Source organism: Artibeus jamaicensis, unplaced genomic scaffold (genome assembly GCF_021234435.1).
Source record: "Artibeus jamaicensis isolate MK-2021 breed Jamaican fruit bat unplaced genomic scaffold, CSHL_Jam_final contig_685, whole genome shotgun sequence".
In the NCBI taxonomy this organism is placed as follows: Eukaryota; Metazoa; Chordata; class Mammalia; order Chiroptera; family Phyllostomidae; genus Artibeus; species Artibeus jamaicensis.
This window is the reverse complement of record NW_026521924.1, coordinates 18,402,992-18,420,872: the sequence shown is the minus strand read 5'-3', so window position 1 is coordinate 18,420,872 and position 17,881 is coordinate 18,402,992. Positions and strand designations below refer to the sequence as shown.

Here is a 17,881-nt window from a genome sequence, read left to right as displayed (position 1 = left end):
CCCTGGCCGATGTAGCTCAGTGGATTGAGCGCGGGCCCGCAAACCAGATCATCGCGGTTCAATTCCCAGTCAGGGCACATACTGGGGTTGCAGGCAGGTTCCCTGCAGGCCAGTTCCCAGCAGGGGACGCATGAAAGGCAACCATACATTGATGTTTCTCTCCTTCTCTCCTTCCCTTCTCCTCTAAAGATAAATAAATAAAATCTTTAAAAAAAAAAAAGAGCTGAATTAGTTTATCTTACTTGAGGGGCTATGGAAGGAAGCAAGGGGAGGAAAGAGTCAGGGAAGAAGGAGGGAAGGAAAGAAATAAGCCAAAAAATTCCCTTACCCACTACCCAAATCCTCAAAATGTTTTCTCCAAGAATCTAGTTTTTCCTTCCACAATTAAAATTCAGACAGACCAAAAAAAGAAAAAAATCAGACAGACAGCAAACACACATTTGAGTTTACCCATTTCAAAGTACTGAGAATGAGTCGGTTAAATCAATGTAAATTCCAGAAGCAGTGGAAAGGGCCTAGTGTCCAGACTTGGTCCAGAATGTATTTGCTGAATGACCTTTGGCACATTGCTCAACTTCACTTAGCTAACTGTCTTACCCTCACTAGTCCCTTCTCCTTTTCTCACCATCACAGTTTAAGGCCCCAAGATTGGCCAATGTGTCAAGCTAGAAAAATGGGCATGGCCCTTGCTTCCCACTATCAGACACCATTTTGTAACACCTACTTTTAGGTCCCTCCCATTTCTGGGTGGTTGCCCAGTTCAGACCCTACCCCCCCAATCAGTTCTAATCCAATTACTGCAAATTTATGCTGGAGCTCAAAGCCTTCAGACACACCCTCCCCAGGTCCAAATCAATACTTTCATAAACTGACATCTGACTGCCTATTTTATGACAAACACCATTCTAAGTACTTATATATACATAATCTTATTTATAGTCTTATCTCACAGGTTCATAATGAGAATTATTATTATTTCTATTTTATAAATGAAGAAAACTAAGGTTCAGAAAGTAAACTGCTCCAATGACAAAGCCAGCAAGTTATTGGGGCAAGGAGCTAAACCCAGGTAGTCTGACTCTAGTCAACTACTGCACTGTTGCTAATCCTCCTCGCTGCCACTACAGAGATATTTCTAAAACACAAATCTGATCATAAGACACCTCTGTTTAAAATAGTTCAGGTTACAATGCTGTAGGGATTACCTGAGGGATTGGGGGGGAAGGCGGTGCTGGGTAGAAGGAGACAAAGGGAAAAACTGGGACAACTCTAATACCATAATCAATAAAATATAATTTTAATAAATAAAATAGTTCAGGTTACTTCTTTGGTCAATTTCAAGTAAAATTTATTGTGTATGGTCTAGTACAATACCATGTATATACTTCAAAATAAAAATAAAATAAATAAAACATGTCCACAGTATCTCACTTTAAATAAAAGCAGTTCATCCGTTTCCCAACAGAACTGAGTTTAAGCTACTCCATGTGTGGTATCATGGCTGTCAGTGAGTTAGCCCTTATGACCAAAGCAAACTTGATGGGAGCTTAAAAGGAGGGAAGCAGGCAAGCCTAACACAGGGGCAGTGGCACATAGTGCTCATGAGCCAGAACTCTGGAGTGAGACTAGGGTGGATGCCAGCTCCATTTCCAGATAACCCCGCACAAGTCATTTCCCCGCTGAGCCTTGGCCTCATCTGTAAAAGAAGGGGATAGCACCAGCACCATCATACAAGTGTTGGGAAGATAAAAATTACTTAGTACAGGGCTGGCACACAATAAGTTCTCAAGGTTATTACTGCTCTTACAGCCCACACACCTAGACTCCTTGCAGGTCCAACCTCCAGACCTTTAACTCAAAACAAGCTGCTTCCTCTGCCTGGTCCTTCAGGACCGGGCTCAACCACAGCACCGCCCTAAGAGCTTACTAGGTCGAGGGCTCACTCCAATATTCTCCCACGTGAGCCGGGCCTGTCCTCTGGGCCAGAGCACTCAGCACTCTACACTGAAATTGCCTCTTTCTGAGCCAATTTCTCCTAGGCGTTTAACTCCTCATTTGCACCGCTGGTGTCTAACAAGCAGTACCTTTACATGATAGTCAGATGCTTGTTAAAGATAACCCTCAGCTTCCCTACTGGTAAAATGGGAATAAAAACAGGAAAGAGACCAATATCACCACCCTGTGGGGATGTAGAGATTCAAAAAGATAATTACTTAAAAACTCTTTGAAAAGTGTTATCCGAAGGTAAAGGTAGAAACTGTTAATATGACCAACTGGGGGCAGGAAGAGGAAAGCAAAGCACAAAAAATGAGCAACCTAAAGACAGATCACAATTTTAGCCACAAGGCTGAAGAAAAGCTGTATTCTTTCACAAGGAAGTCCCAGTCTGTAAATGTCAATAGCTCTGGAGTGGGTTTGTGTGGGTTCCCTTCAGGAAAAGGAGTCTTTTTTTAAATATACCTGAGTAAGCTTATAGGATTCTTTGAGGTATCACTATATTACAAAGGAAAACAATTTGGAGTTGAAGTAATCACTTCATGGGGCCTCCAAAGACATCTTCCTGAATTACGCTTTCACTATGTATGGAGTTTAAAGATAAATTATTTAATAGTCAATAAATTTATTACCTTACTCTTAGATACTAACTTTTATTCCTAGCTTTTATTATCAATACCAGGAAATGGTTAACATTTACTGAGTCTTCACCACAGGCTAAATCCCTGACAAATATCACACTTCCAATAATGCAGAGAAGTTGGCAGTACTATCCCATTTTACAGAGGAGAGGGAAAGGAGGGACAGAGCAAATATCTTGTCCCTGTCACCAGCTCATTAGAAGAGCTGGAATTTGAAAAGCAGCACCTCCTCCAAAACCCACTATACTTACACTCAATACATTGAGTGCCAGCCTGTGAACCAAAGGGTCACTGGTTCGATCCCCAGTCTAGGGCACAAGCCTGAGTTGTGGGCCAGGTCCCCAGCAGGGGGCGCATGAGAGGCGACCATGCATTGATGTTTTTCTACCTTTCTTCCCCTCCCTAGAAATAAATAAATAAAATATATATTCTTTAAAAGCCCTGACTGCTGTAGCTCAGTGGATTGAGAGCAGGCCTGCAAACCAAAGGGTCACCAGTTCAATTCCCAGTCAGGGCACATGCCTGGGTTGTGGGCCTGGCCCCCAGTAGGGGGGCTTTCGAGAGGCAACCTCACATTGATGTTTCTCTCTCCCTCTCTTTCTCCCTCCTTTCCCTCTGTCTAAAAATAAATAAATAAAATCTTTTAAAAAAAAAAGAAAGAAGCCCTCGCTGGTGTAGCTCAGTGGATTGAGCGCGGGCCTGCGAACCAGACAATTGAAGTTCGATCACCAGTCAGGGCACATACCAGGGTTGTAGGCCGGTTCCCTGCAGGCCAGTTCCCAGCAGGGGACGCATGAAAGGCAACCGTACATTGATGTTTCTCTCCCTCTCTCCTTCCCTTCCCCTCTAAAGATAAATAAATAAACTCTTTAGGGAAAAAAAAAAGAAAGAAAGAAACTACAAACGAGGTCCATGAGGGGATTTTACACTTTGTGAGAGAAATAAAACAAAAGTAATGGTAACATATACTCAGCTCTTCACAGTTCACCAAGTTTTGCTAACTTTATGATTAGGTTTTCTAATTCCCATTTACAGATCTGGAAATGTAGGAAATAGGTAATATTAATATAGGAAAAAGGATCATTTCCAATGATCGATGGAAGGCAGTTATGATGATACTTGAGCATGGAAACAGAGGTCCAGGCAGGTTAAGTAACTTGCCATGCTAGACATCTGTCTCTGAAGCCTATGCCACAGTGAGAGGCCCAAAAGGTTTAAGCCACATGCCCCAGTTACAAGTTACAGATGCTGGATCTCAAACTCAGGCACATTCTGTTCCAAATCCTGGTTCCTACCACCGAATACCATGCAGCATGGACATGAAAGGTGGCTTCTCTAACGAACTTGCTCTTCTGAATTGCAAATGTATAATTCTCACATAGGTCACAGCATGACCAATTTCCTAGTCATCAAAGCACATTGGAGAGCAGTCCCACTCCCTGGGGCAATTAAGCAGCCCAAACCCTCTGTGCCCAGGAGCCCCGAGAGAGAGAAAGGCAACCTGAGCTAAGAGAGCTGAGCTTCTACAATTAAGGGATATTTGCATGGTCAGGAATGGAGTCTGGGGGGGTGGGGAACAAGGCCACCCCTTCTCTCAGCAGTGCCTCCCTCAGTCCCGGGTTCCAGAATGCTGCTTGTTTGCTACTGTGATTAAAGTGACTTACTCAGACCTGGAGTGGGAGATGGCAGGAGAGTGATACAGCTGTTGAGAGGAAGATGTAAGAAAACCAGGATTACCGGCCAAGAAACCCAGACTTTAATTAGCCAAATAACCTTGGGCAACTTACTTATTCTCACTTTCCTCATCTATTAGATGAAGATAATAGATAAGTTGTAAAGTTTCAATTAAATCCAACAGAGTGCTCCAAAAAATGCTTGCTATAGTTATTATTACTATAAAATGCCCACATTTCCAAATCAGGTTTCCAAAACCTAGAAATCCTGACACCTGTCTGTGCACCTGTAAAAGCAACGAGAGCGTGTCAATCCACCTAACCGTGTACCTTTTCCATGCAGGAAAAAAGAGACCTCTTGAAAATCAGGTTTCTACTAGGACAAAGAGAACCCCAATATTCATCTAAGATACCCAGGAGTCAGCCTTTTAAATCCGAGGATTAAGTTCCTGACATGGGATAAACTCTCATCAAATAAAACCATCATTTTGAGTCCTTCCCCAGCCCCTCCTCTCCCTCCTTCCCCAAAGTCCACCGATTCAAGGCAAGTACCACCTCCCTTTCATACAACTGCACTATTTATGCTGGATGACTCATACCAGGCTCCTAAAATTTTATGGGATTTCTGCACTCACTGCTTCATTATTTGGACAAACAAAGGACAGCTCAATACCTAGACCAAGACCTAGCAAAGTTGTCGCAGCATCATTACAAATCAGGATTTCAATTTTCAATAGATTACCTCAAGGTTAGTCAGTCAACAATCTGAAAGGGCAGTTGCTGAGAGATGTACAGGGACAAACAACATCCTCCCTTTTTCTTCCCAAGTTTATAATCTAACCTAACCAAGGAGACTCTAAAGATACATTTTGGTTTTGATTAAAAAACTGCCTATTAAAAAATGTAATCCCTGCCCCCCCCCCCACCCAGTTACTTCCTAGAAAGATGAGGGAGGAAGGTTAGGAGGTTATACAGAGATAGCTTTGAACCCTGGTTTCCAGGCAGTGTAGGCAACCACCTTTGAGGTGTTCTCAAATACTTGTTAGTTTTACTCCTTGATAAAGTTATTTGAAATCCAGATTTCTCATCATTGCTCTTAGTAATTTCTTTTCTGGAGTTCTGTGGCTGAGTGTTCTGGGATGAAGTGCACTTGCAAAGAATTTTTAAAAGGTATTACCACTCAGGATACTTTCAGATTTCAGATAGGGAATTTAAACTCCTTTAATACATTTTTTAATCCCCACCTGAGGGCAGTGTTATTTATTGATTTTAGAAAGAGGGGAAGAGAGGAAGAAAGGGAGAGAAACACCATGTGACAGAGGAATATCAATCAGTTGCCTCTCACATGGGTCCTGACCTGAAACAAACCCGCAACCTAGGCACGTGCCCTGACCATGGATTGAACCCACCTTTCAGTTTACACTAATAAATGTAAACTTTCAGTGCCAACTAATTGAGCCAAACTGGCCAAGGCGCCTTTAGCGCCTTTAAAAGCGCCTTTAAAATCCAGGAAGAAATACCAGGTGCCTGATTCCCCATAGATATAGGAAACCTTGGGAGAAGGGGGCTGAAAGCATTACATTTCACTTCCCCCAAACTCTGACCAAAACTACCTGCTTCATTTTTAAATTTCATTCTACCTACACTGTCAATTCAAAGCAAAAAGAAAGCTGAGGAGAAAGAGAACATTTTTAAAATATACATCAGGCCCTGGCAGGGTAGCTCAGTTGGTTAGAGTGTCATCCCAATACACCAAAGGTGCAGGTGCAATCCTCAGTCAGGGCACATATAAAAAGCAACCAATGAACTCATAAATAAATGGAACAACAAGTCAATGTCTGTCTGTCTGTCTGTCTATCTATCTAAAATCAGTAAATAAAGCCCTGGCTGGTGTGGCTCAGTGGACTGAGTGCCAGCCTGTGAAAACAAAAGGTTGTTGGTTCGATTCCCAGGCGATATGCCCAGGGCATATGCCTTGGGTTGTGGGCCAGGTCCCCAGTTGGAGGTGTGAGAGGTAACTTGATGGATGTATCTCTCACACATCAGTGTTTCTCTCCCTCTCTTTCTCTCTCCCTCCTTCTCTCTAAAAAAAATTAGTAAAATATAAAAAAATAAAATCAACAAATAAAAAATGAAATATACATCAGACGAGAGAACTTAGAAATAAACATGTACACATTGTATATAAACTACAGGCACTGTCTCAGTGATTCAGGGAAGTAGCAAACATTGAATAGAGAATTCAAGGAAGACTTCTTTGAGAAGTTTAGGCAGTTTTGAATGAAATAAAGCATGGAACTGGAAGAGGACACGGAGGCAGAAGTATGCTAAAGCTGGGTGTAAGGACAAGCTGGCTGCCTTGGCTAGAAAAGAGGCAGTGGCAGAAGTGACTCGGACAAGAGAATGACTGGCAGCCTGCCCAACAGAGCACGTGAAGAAATCGGATCTGCTATAACAAGCTCCCAGACACTGGGTTTCCAAGCAAGGTACTGAGGAAGGCACAGAGCAGGGTAGACCTTGGAGATAATCAGCCCCTCACTTTAGAAATGGGGACAGTGAGGCCCAGAAGCATTAAGTTAACTTGCCTGGGGTCTCACAGTGACTGAACAGTTGGGACTATAGCCAAATCCAGATCAAACCCGTGAGTGAATAGGATCTGACATTCATGTGAGAGGTGTTGGGGGGGGGGGGGGGGAGGTGGAGAACCAGGACACAAAATAGTCTAGTCATTCAGGTTTATCCTGATTAAAGCCCAGAATAGGATCATACTGGGAAAAAGCCATGACAGTTGACAGCCAGGGAAATAGGTACAGATGACCTAAGACATTTAGAAAGGAAAAACCCACTAAGTCTTAGAAATAGACTGGAGATGTGAGTACAAAAGGAGAGAGAACATTATAAGGCATAATCCCCATCAAAGGAAGTCATCTTCCCATCAGCATTCACCATTGTGAAGCTCCCAAAGAGAGATAAGCCAGCAGCTTCCATTCAAGGTCCAGGCACTGCCTTTCCCAGACCTCTTTCCAGAACCTAGAAAACCAAGGACTCCTTGAAAATTCCAACACCTGTGACCTTGCTTACTTGGGGTATCTCAGAATCCCCACCATGGTAGGATGACAGGTGAGGAACCAGACAGACAGGCTGGTTTATTATTATATCAAGTATGATATAATGATTCTATGTTAAGAACTATTTTCACATATAAGCATAAAATATCTATTTCGACATTTAAATTTGACAAAATATAAATGGTGATGGAAACAGACTTGACTTGGGGTAGTGAACACACAATACACAGGTGATGTGTCACAGAAACCTGTGTCACTGTACACCTGAAACCTGTGTAATATTGTCACCAATGTCACCCCAATAAATTCAACAAAAAAAGTTTTTAAAGTTTAACAAACAATAAATTTTCAGGAAAAATAGAAAAAAAACTGAGCAGCATTTCATACCTTGTTTTTAAAAAGAGCACTCGTACATTGTTAGTGGGAATATAAACCAGTACATCCTTTGTGCAGGTCACTTTGCAGTATTCATTAAGTCTTTTAAAAAATAAGCATGTAATTTGACTTAGCAGTTACAGCTACAAATTTATCTTAGGAAGATAATCATGGCTGGGCAAAAGTGTTTGTGCAGAAAGCACTGTTTATACTAGTAAAAAACTAGAAACTACCTTGACATCTCAGAAGTGAAGAATGAGTAAAATTTAATTCATGCACAAAGGGGAGAACTAGCCTACAGCCATTAAGTGAGCTATTGTGAAGGGAAACACTCAGGCTTTGGGAAAAGGTAGGCAAAAAAATTAATAATAATAAATATGACAAAATACATAAAAATCAAATTCCTGGAGTAGTTTTAGCCATGGTTTTAAAAGCTAAAAGCTAGAATAACTGTTTTTCAGCATAACAGCCCTCAGAAGGGGGCCATGCCTTGTACAAACTTTAAGGGACATGTGTCTGGATAAAGAGAAAATGGAACATTAATACCCCAGCATAAGGCTAACCACCACCTTCCTAACCACAGCAATATTCTTGGCTTTGTGTACAGAACCTCGCCATTCAAAATGTAATTCAATTACATTACCACCAGCTGGGAATTAGAAATGCAGGTACTCAGCCCACATCCTAAACCTACTGGATCAGAATCAGCATTTTAGCAAGACCCACCCTCCCACCCCCACAACCCCAAGTGATTTATTAGCACTTTCAAGTTTAAGCAGTGCAGAATACTTTGGGTGCACTGTACTTAGCAGTACACAGATAAAGTACCAAACAGGCAAATAAAGAGACAAAGTACCTGTTCACTTTCCATATACCATATTTTATTAGGTACTGCTCACTCAGATAGACCTCCAATATTTTTTAATGAATCTGGTATGTATTAATGACCAAATGATCAAATATGATCTATTTCACACTCTGAAATAGCACATCTTAGCTCTAGGGCTTTCATGAACATGAAATATAATATAAAACAGCTCAGTTATTCTGAAAATACAATAATGATTAATTTTATTCAAGTTCCAGCACAGTTCAAACACTTCTCCACAAGCCCCATTAATTCCTACAGGTTCCTCGGAGTATCCATCAGTAAATCCCCCCAGCATCCTTAAGAAGCAGGTGCCTGGCAAACATCCAATCTCTAAATGAGATTCAGAAGGACATGTTCCTAAAAATGCAGTTCTTTTCCTGCCTCATCCTGCCAGGGTAGCTTCTCAGGCCCAAACTCTCTCCCCCACTCAGGCCTCGTACAGCTGCACACTCAAGTACTTCTCAAAAGGGAGAGGGTCAGAGGTGTCATTATCCCATAAGCACTTGGAATTCCAGCTGTGGAGAAACTAATCTGGTTAAGGGGTTTAAAGCTGAGAAGCCCTTCGCAAAATCTAGAAAGACAGAAATATAAAAGAAAGAACCTACTGTGAGATTCTTAAGAGACAAGAAATCCCAAATATTTGTAGATTTTAAGGTGGGGGTTGGAAGCAAGGCTTGGCTGATGAGAGGGTGATGGGGAGAGATAAGGATCCACCCCCCCAACTGCACCCCAGGGACAAGAACAAAAAGAATGACAAGGAAATTCCTCCAATGACCTCTTTTTCTTGATAAAAGGAAAGAAGAAAGCCAATGCAGGGAGGGAAGCTTTTGCGCTGAAAGCAAGACTAGAAGAATTTCCTGAGGGTTCCCTCCTCCCAATACAGGAAAATAAAGCAAAGGAAAAAACAATATTCACCTATCCAGAATGTTATAGGAAGCAAACCACCAGAAGGATTAACAGTCCTGTGAATAACCAAAGATATAGGAGGAGATTCCTTTCCAGTTTAAATGCAGCACTTGGGGCATCAGGCAGTCCTTGATTTGAGGCCATCTCCAATGCTAGGGGAAGAAAGGGAAAATCTGTACAGCCACCACTAAGCAGGGGAAGTATCCAAAGAGTCAGAAAACAGAAATTCCTGGCGACAGGGCAAGCCAAGAGAAAAAGTTCCAGTTAGCAAAAAACAGAAAGATAAAGTAGACAAAGGAAAGAAAATATGCAGGCATATTTTCCCCCTTTTGGAGGGGGGATCCTCCCCTTGGGGAAGGGGACTTTAGAAGGTGGGACTATAGAAAGCGTGCTTGGGGGCAAAAAGGCCACAGAAGCAGAGAAAGTGCTATGCTAAAAACACTCGTATTCATCAAGGAAGAGGAAATGGGTACGCTGACCAGAAAGGGAGAGCACCAAGAGGGAATTGGGGTTCCAAAAACGGCAGGAAACTAAGGAAGGAAAATGTCTTCGATGGCAGAAAAGCTCAGAAACCATGGACCATCAGCTGGGAATGGGGGGGGGGGGGGGGCAAAAGATGTACCCTCCCGAATTTAAAAAGTATCAGGAAGGGGCTGCATCCTGAAAACTGTGTAACCAAAAGGGGTGCATCCTATACATTTGGGGGACACAAGAAACAAATGCACTCAGATATGGAAATGAGTCTCCCCCAGGAAGTAAGATAGTTCTACTTGGGGAACTCATGAAAAAAGGTGCAAACCCAAGAATAGTGACTGGATTAAGCGAATTCCCTTATTTGTGTAATTGAAAATATGCAACCTTAAACTTCAAGATTTGGATTTCACTGTCGGTAGTCTCTGGAAATGAGGTGGACCTCAGATTTGAAGGGTTGGGGAAAGGAAGTGGCCCCAAAATTTTTTTTTAAAAATCTGGAAAGCAGGTTGCCTGATTTGAGGCCTGGAAGTCTCCCCTGGATTTGTGGAAATAAATGCCCCAGAACTTTAGTTATTGGACCCCAGACTTGACAGACTCATTAATAGGCCAAAGGTCCAAATTTGAGAAGGGAATGCTTACTCAGATTGAAGGCTCGAAAAAGGAAGTGTCCTCCCAGTTTGGGGGGCCTGGGAAAGGGGATACATCCCCAGTTTGAAGGGGCTTTGGAAACGGAGATAAAACCCCAGGGCTGGAGCTTAAGGAAAGGGGTGCCCCACCCACATTTTCAAAACTAGAGAAAAGGGACACTCCCATAGTCGGGGGCTTGAGAAAAGGGGTGTGCTCCCCAGAATAGGATGAAAGAGTAATTTTTAAAAAACACGCGATCTTAAATAACAAGGCAACAGGAAGGGCTGGTGGTGGCGATCTCGCGGGCCACAAAGCTCAGGCTCTAGCCCAGGCGCTTGCCGCCCCCCACCCCCAACACGGCCCGCTCCGCGCCCCAGGCCCGCACCCCGCGGCCCAGCCCCCTCGGCCGGCGCTGATTGGCCTACGCGGCCGTCACTCCCCTCGGGAGCCCTGGGGATTGGGCGCTGCTCGCACGCCCGCCACGCTTTCAGCAGCGGTCCCCGGGCCTCCCTCCGGGCAGGGCGAGAAGGGCCAGGCGGGGAGCAGGGCCGAGCAGGGGACCGGAGCCACGGTGGCGTCCGTCACCGTCCCCGCCCGCACGACACGCGCCGGCGCGGGCCCGCCCGGACCCGGCTTTCACCACCCGGCTTCACCTCACCGCGCCTCACCGCGAGCTCACCTCACAGCCCCGCTCCGGCTGCGCCGCTTCAGGACCAACCGACAGAAGGACTCTGCGTGCTGCGCACCACGTGACCCTCGGGACGCGCCTAGCGTATCCCCCGCCCCCCACACACACGCACCCCCGCCACCACCAAATGACGCAGCGCCCCAGCGGCCCCGCCCTCGGCCCCGCCCAACCCGATCACCTTGGCGACGGCTCGGGCGGGCCACGCCCACTGCCCTGAGGCGCGGGAACCCGGCAGACGCCCTTGATCTAGAGCTTGAAGTCCCCACTCGCCCATAACCACGAAGCCCGAGGTCGGACACTTCATCACCTGTTAATTTTGCCTCCTGAATGCATCTTGAAGCCTTCCACTTCTCTCCGTACCATTCCAACACCACAGTGTGGACCACCGTCACGTCTCTCGTACATGATAGTCGCCTTAAGGCCATCACTCTTCCCCCTCCCAAATCAATCTTCACAGGCAGACAGTGGGAGCTTTCAAAACGCAAATATAATCACAGACATCCCTGGCCAAAGCCTGTTTCCCACCGTTCTTCAGATTAAGATCAGTGGGATCTTCACTGAAAGCCTATCTATCAGGCTCTTGGAAGTCTGCACCTAACTTGCTTCTCACATTCTCACACATCCAGCTTCCCCACTTCTCAACCACTTTTCAAGTCCTTAAACAAACTAGGTTCCTTTCCACCTCGGGGCCTTTGTACTAATTCCTCCTCCACTTTGCCTCATTAACTCCTAGGAAAGGGTTCCAATCGCCAGTGTTAGGAGGAGCTGCATTTTTGCCTCTGGGGACCAAGAGTGGAGTTGCACCTACCCCAGAACGTTCAGGAATATTTCCCAGTGGGACTTGGAAAGTCCCAAGAAGAAATGCTAAACATTTGTAATTTAAGAGGACAATAGTAACTTTATTTAACATTAAAGATGACAGAACAGCCAGATTTCACTTCTTAAAATGTAAATCTAATCATGGCACTGTCCTGATTAAAATAACCAATCTATACATAAATCTGCATCCTCTATCCCTGCTCACCTTCATCTAGCCACGCTGACTTCCTGTCAGTTTCCATGGCTCTTTCCAAGCTCTCTCCAGCTGCTGGGCCATTGAATAAGCTGTTGCTTTTTGCAAAGTTGACTCTTCATCATGTAGGTCTCAGTTCATCTCCTCAGCAAAATCCTCTTTGACTACAGTATCTAGAAGTTCTTCCCTCTATCACACATCTCACCATGGCAATTACTGTCTACCTTATCACTTCAATTTCCAACAGAGCACAACACAGTCTGTTATTATTTCATTTGTGTGTTCTCTTGGTTGTATTCGTCTACGTTCTGAATTTGAGTTAGGGACTATTCTGTATCTACTGAACTGCCAGAAGCTGACAAATAATAGATGCTGTATGCGTATCTGTGGAAGGGATGAAAGAGAATAATATCAGGAAAAATTGGTAATCTCCATAACTGAGTCCACAGGAAAGATGCTTTTCATATCAGGACTGGAGACTGAAGAGGGACTCAGTGGAAGTAGGACAGAGGGCAGTGCTTACAAAGAGGTTCTGGGAAACCAGGGACAAAAGCTTCAGCTGTGCTCACTTCCTCAGCACATATACAAACATAATAGAGATTAGTGTGGCCCGAGGATAACATGCAAATTAATGATATTCCATATTCAAATCAAAAATTTAAAACTTCAGGAATTTGAGGACCAGAACCACCAACGTGAACTTCGCCGAGTACTCAAATACAGGAAGAAAGGACCTTCCCAGTACTCTCTAGTTTCCATTAACATGATGTTGCTCAACTGTTAGTGACCGTGGTAGTAGGTATTGAATTTTTTGCCTCACAACCACAGTAATGCCAATAATCCCAAACTCTAAAGTTCCACATAAATATAACATGTTTCTTCATTTATGTGACCTGCATGTATTGAGACTGGGGTTAGGCTGAGCACCAAAGACTAAGAGCAGGATAAAATTTAGGCCTTGCTTTCAAGGAGCTTATAGCCTGGTAAAGAAACTGTCACAACTTGTAAGTCAAAATTCTTTTTGTCTATTATGAGCACCAGCACAGACACTGTTGCAAGTACAAGCAAAAGAGAAATATAAAGAAATACGTTGTTGGGGCCCAGAACATCAACAGTCCAGCCAAGTCTTGGTCAGGAGCTATGGTTAATTGGTCAATCTCAGGTCACATGGTAAAGTCTAGGAAGGCAAGGAAAGAAGAAAGAAACAATCTACCCCAAAGAGTATCCCCCCCAAATGGAAACAGAGGGGAAAAAATGATGCTGGCCAGATAAAAATAATGATACAGATATGAAAAAAGTACTTTGGGAGTTAAACTCTTTTTGATTAAAAAAAAAAACCTTCAGAAACCTGCCTTGCTAACTTCTAAACTGGACATGCACTGACAGCTAGCTAGCCACAGAGTCTAGTTTGCAAAGTTCTGGTCTGAAGCCCAAGTCTTACCACTGCCTCCTTAGTAGCATCCACCTTTCTGCCTTAAGATCCTCCCCAGCATCTCGCTAGCAGTTGGTCTCAATCTCCCAATTCCTTCTTAGGTAGAGCCTTTCTTTATACAGGATAGGCATTAGTAGTCGTGATTAAATGAATGAGTGAAAGATTGACTGTAAAGCAGCCTCAATTCCAGAGAGTAGAATCTATTTCTAAGAATCTAACAATTTCAGAACTGTGGTGCCAACCCATAAAAAGATAGCTCCCTGCATCCACACAAGGTATACAATAGTAAAAGAGGTATTCATGATCTTCAAGGAAGAGTCCTTTCTCTCCCTAGGTATCACTTTTCTCCAACTCTAAAATGGGATATCTATAGAATTGTCACATTTAACTTAAATATCATGAGAAAATGTGTTGTAAACTATTAAGTTCTGCATAAATGATTTTCTGATAGCTCTTACTAGATCTGTTGTCAAAATGTCCCTGGTAAAGAGAAGCAGAACTAAAGACCTAACATGAGATAAGATATTCACTTTGAAAAGTGATCTTTCTCAGCTTCTACCCTGCAAACCTTTATACTCTGTCCTTAGGTAACCCGGGGCATTTAAAACCAGGTAAGAGAAAGGAGGAAAACTAAAACAGTAAAGCAGGTCCCTTAGCTGTGTGACCCACAGACATGTACTCAGAGTATCACCAAGCCTGAGCATGGCAGTCTCCAAAGCAGGAACTAGGGTATGATATCTGCAACACCAAGCTGCGTATAAGAACTCAGGAAGCCGGAAACCACAGCCACAGCAGCATCTGAGAAGTTCAAGAACCTCCACAAGGCAGCAGGGGCCCAAGGGAAGCAGGTTGAGTCTTGGCCCAGGCCTGAGGCCTGCCAGTCTGGGCCTGATTGAAAGTTCCTCAGCTCCCCAAGTCTTAGTACTCTACAAGTGAGGGGGAGGAGAATTAAATAGAAATTCCAATATATTTGCAGCATTGTGAGTGACTATAAGGAGGGAGGGAGGGAGGGATAAGAGGAGAAGAGAACATTTTTTAATTCTTATCTTACCACTAAAAAGAGTGATAAAATTCATCTAGATGACTTCAAGAGCAGAGACTATGTCCGGTTCCCCCTTGCCCCTTGGGAGCCCAGTACCCAGCACTCTTCCTTATAATTTAAGCAAACTTAATACTCATTTCTGGGGGATTAAACTCTTGCCAGCCCAGAGATAATGAGAAAGGGGGAGGAGTTTAGCCTGAAGGATGAAGGGAATGGAGATTATCAAGAAGTTGATTAAATAAACAGTCTATAAAGCTGCTGGTACTCTACTTCTTGTCATTTAATTTCAAAGTTAGTGCTGTTACGCAGTTCAAATACCAGAAACTATATAAAAGGTACACAATACAAAGTCTCCCTCAAATTCTTGCCTCTCGTCGGTCCTGTTTCCATTGACAGCCACTATGCCTACTTGGTTATGAATCCTCTCAGGATATCTTTATGCATATACAAGCAGATTTGAATGCAAGTTCAAATATATTTTGATCCTTTTACACAAAAGGAAGCATTTATATATGTAGTTCTCCACCTTACTTTTTTCACTAAGCAACACATTTTGGACACCCTACAACACATTTTGTACAATGGTGTAAAAATAACTCTCATTATTTGTTTTCATTTACTGCTGCATAGCATTACCTGTGCGGATTTACCATAATTTGCTTAATCAGTTTCCTATTGAAGGACATTGGAGTTTTTTCCAATCTTTTGCATTTTAAATACAATGTTCCACATACAAACAGCACAGCACACATGTGTAGACAGAACTGTAGCTTAAATTCTCCAAAATGGGACACCTGAGCCACAGAGATACATGCATTTATAATTTTGATAAACAAGCATAGATCCCCCAAAGATATAACTCTATAGTTGCAAAATGTGTCACAAGTCATCTGTTACTGATAACAATTAAAATCTAACCACTTATAGTTTAAGAACTGAAGTGGTTTCAAGATTATTCCCAACACAGGGAGGTGATAATGCTAATTATTCTCACTTACTTGTATTTCTGATAGGAAGAGAAATGAGTAATGTTCCATTTTTCTAATGAGAAATGTGTAACCCACTGCATGGTCATGTATGTCACACGTGTCAATGGCATCACCATTGTTAAAAGAGATATATCTGAAATTATCTTGATCATCTTGTGGTGGGGGAAATTTTTTTTTAAATTTTATTGTTGAGTGCAGGCCTGCAAAGCAGATGATCAAGGTTCGATTCCCAGTCAGGGCACATGCCTGGGTTGCAAGCCACTTCCCAGCAGGGGATGCACAAGAGGCAACCATGCATCAATATTTCTCTCCCTCTCTCCTTCCCTTCCCCTCTAAAGATTAAAAACAAAAAGTTTAAAAAAATAAAATAAAATAAAATTTTATCGTTGATCAGTTACAATTATACCATTTTTCCCCTAGGGAAAAAATATCTTAAAGATATGGAAGGGACAAAACATTAAGGAAAAATATTATAAATTCAACAGCATAAAAATTATATTCTATCCACCCAATATACATATGTACACGATGGCCTCAGGGATGTAGGGAAATGAGACAGGGAATAGAGGCTAAGAATCGTTAAGTAAACAGGGGCCATTCACTTTGTTCCTAATGTTTACAAAGTGCTGCAATGATTCATTCCCTTACTGATAGTCACTCACAACATTTCCAATTTTTATAAACTCTTCAGTAAGCAGTCTTGCACACTCAAAAAATGGAAAAGGAAAAAGAGGTGGGGCTATGTTTGGCTTAATGAAAATTGTGGACCAAAAAGCAAATGTATGATTGAGCATATGAGTGTAATTACGTGCATTTGAGGTTTTAAAAAAAAAGTGGAGGTGGTGATGGTGAAGAACATTGGTAATTGATATTCTGCAGTCTCACTGGATTCCTTTTTAACTGACTCTTAACTCAAAAAAAACCCCAAAGCTCTCTCCCTCTTCTCTTGTTGCCCCGTGATTGTGATTCTGAAAGCTTACCTCCTTGACTTCGTCCTACCCAACCCAGCCCACAGTTCCCTTGGGCCTAAAACAATATCTGAAGTCCAATCTAAATTCCAAATTCCAGGCTCTTAACAGCACGACCAAAGGAATTCATTGGATGACAGTTATGAAGAATCAGGTAGTTGTAGGTACTCTCACACCTAATTCTACTTTTCCTGGTTTCCTTACCTATATCATTGTTTCTTTTTTTTTCCTTTCTACTTTATAAGCATTTTTCAGGCCTTCATGCTTTTTAATAAAAGATTTTATTTATTTATTTTTAGAGAGGGGAAGGGAGGGAGAGAAACATCAATGTGTGGTTGCCTCTTGAGCACCCCCCACAGGGGACCTGACCCACAACCCAGGCATGTGCCCTGGCTAGGAATTGAACAGGCAACCCTTTGGTTCACAGGCTGGCACTCAATCCACTGAGCCACACCAGCCAGGACCAAAAAAGGATAAAACTTTGAAGTTGAAAAGGAAGAACAGACATGCAAAGGTGAGTATGCAAGGGCAAAAGGAAATTTTGGAAAATTTATAGGGAATATAAATATGACTTTTATATCCTCATCTTGCCTCTGAAAAGTCAGATCTGACCCTAAGGCTTGTGGTGGGAAGACAGAAGCCCTCTGGGGCAGGGAGAGTTCAATGTGGGCCTAATTTAGCTCTTTCATATATCTGTTAGGTTTCGTCACTTGGATGTTTATGAAACTTTTAATTTCTACTTTAGCCAGATATGCAGAAGTTTCTGCACATATGTTTACATCTTTCAATAAAAAGGCTCCCCTGAAAATAAAAGGAGAAAAGCAGGAGGAAGAGGGGTGATGATTTAGCAACTAGGATAAATATACCTTTGAAAAGCATAAAGGGCCCTGGCTGGTGTGGCTCAGTGGATTGAGGGCTGGCCTGAGAACCAAAGTGTTATCGGTTTGATTCCTGATGGGGGTACATTCCTGGATTGTGGGCCAGGTCCCTGGTAGGGGGTGTGTGAGAAGCAAATACACATTAATGTTTCTCTCCCTCTCTTTCTCCCTGTCTTCCCCTCTCTCTAAAAATAAATAAATGAAATATTTTGTTTTTTTAATATTTTATTTATTTATCTTTA

General features: G+C 42.8%; 1 protein-coding gene across 3 annotated transcripts in view; it reads right to left on the bottom strand.

The window, feature by feature from the left end:
- The window catches only part of PHF20 (PHD finger protein 20), a 115,816-nt gene that overhangs the window by 87,877 nt on the left and 10,058 nt on the right, over positions 1 to 17,881 (bottom strand). For 2 of the 3 annotated variants that reach the window (XM_037164398.2, XM_037164400.2), the window contains exon 1: positions 11,310 to 11,396. The exons of the other annotated variant lie outside the window; for it this stretch is intronic. The gene's annotated coding sequence lies outside the window, so the exon portion shown is untranslated. Of the gene's footprint in view, positions 1 to 11,309; positions 11,397 to 17,881 lie in introns of those variants that run through there. 3 annotated transcript variants of the gene reach the window in all.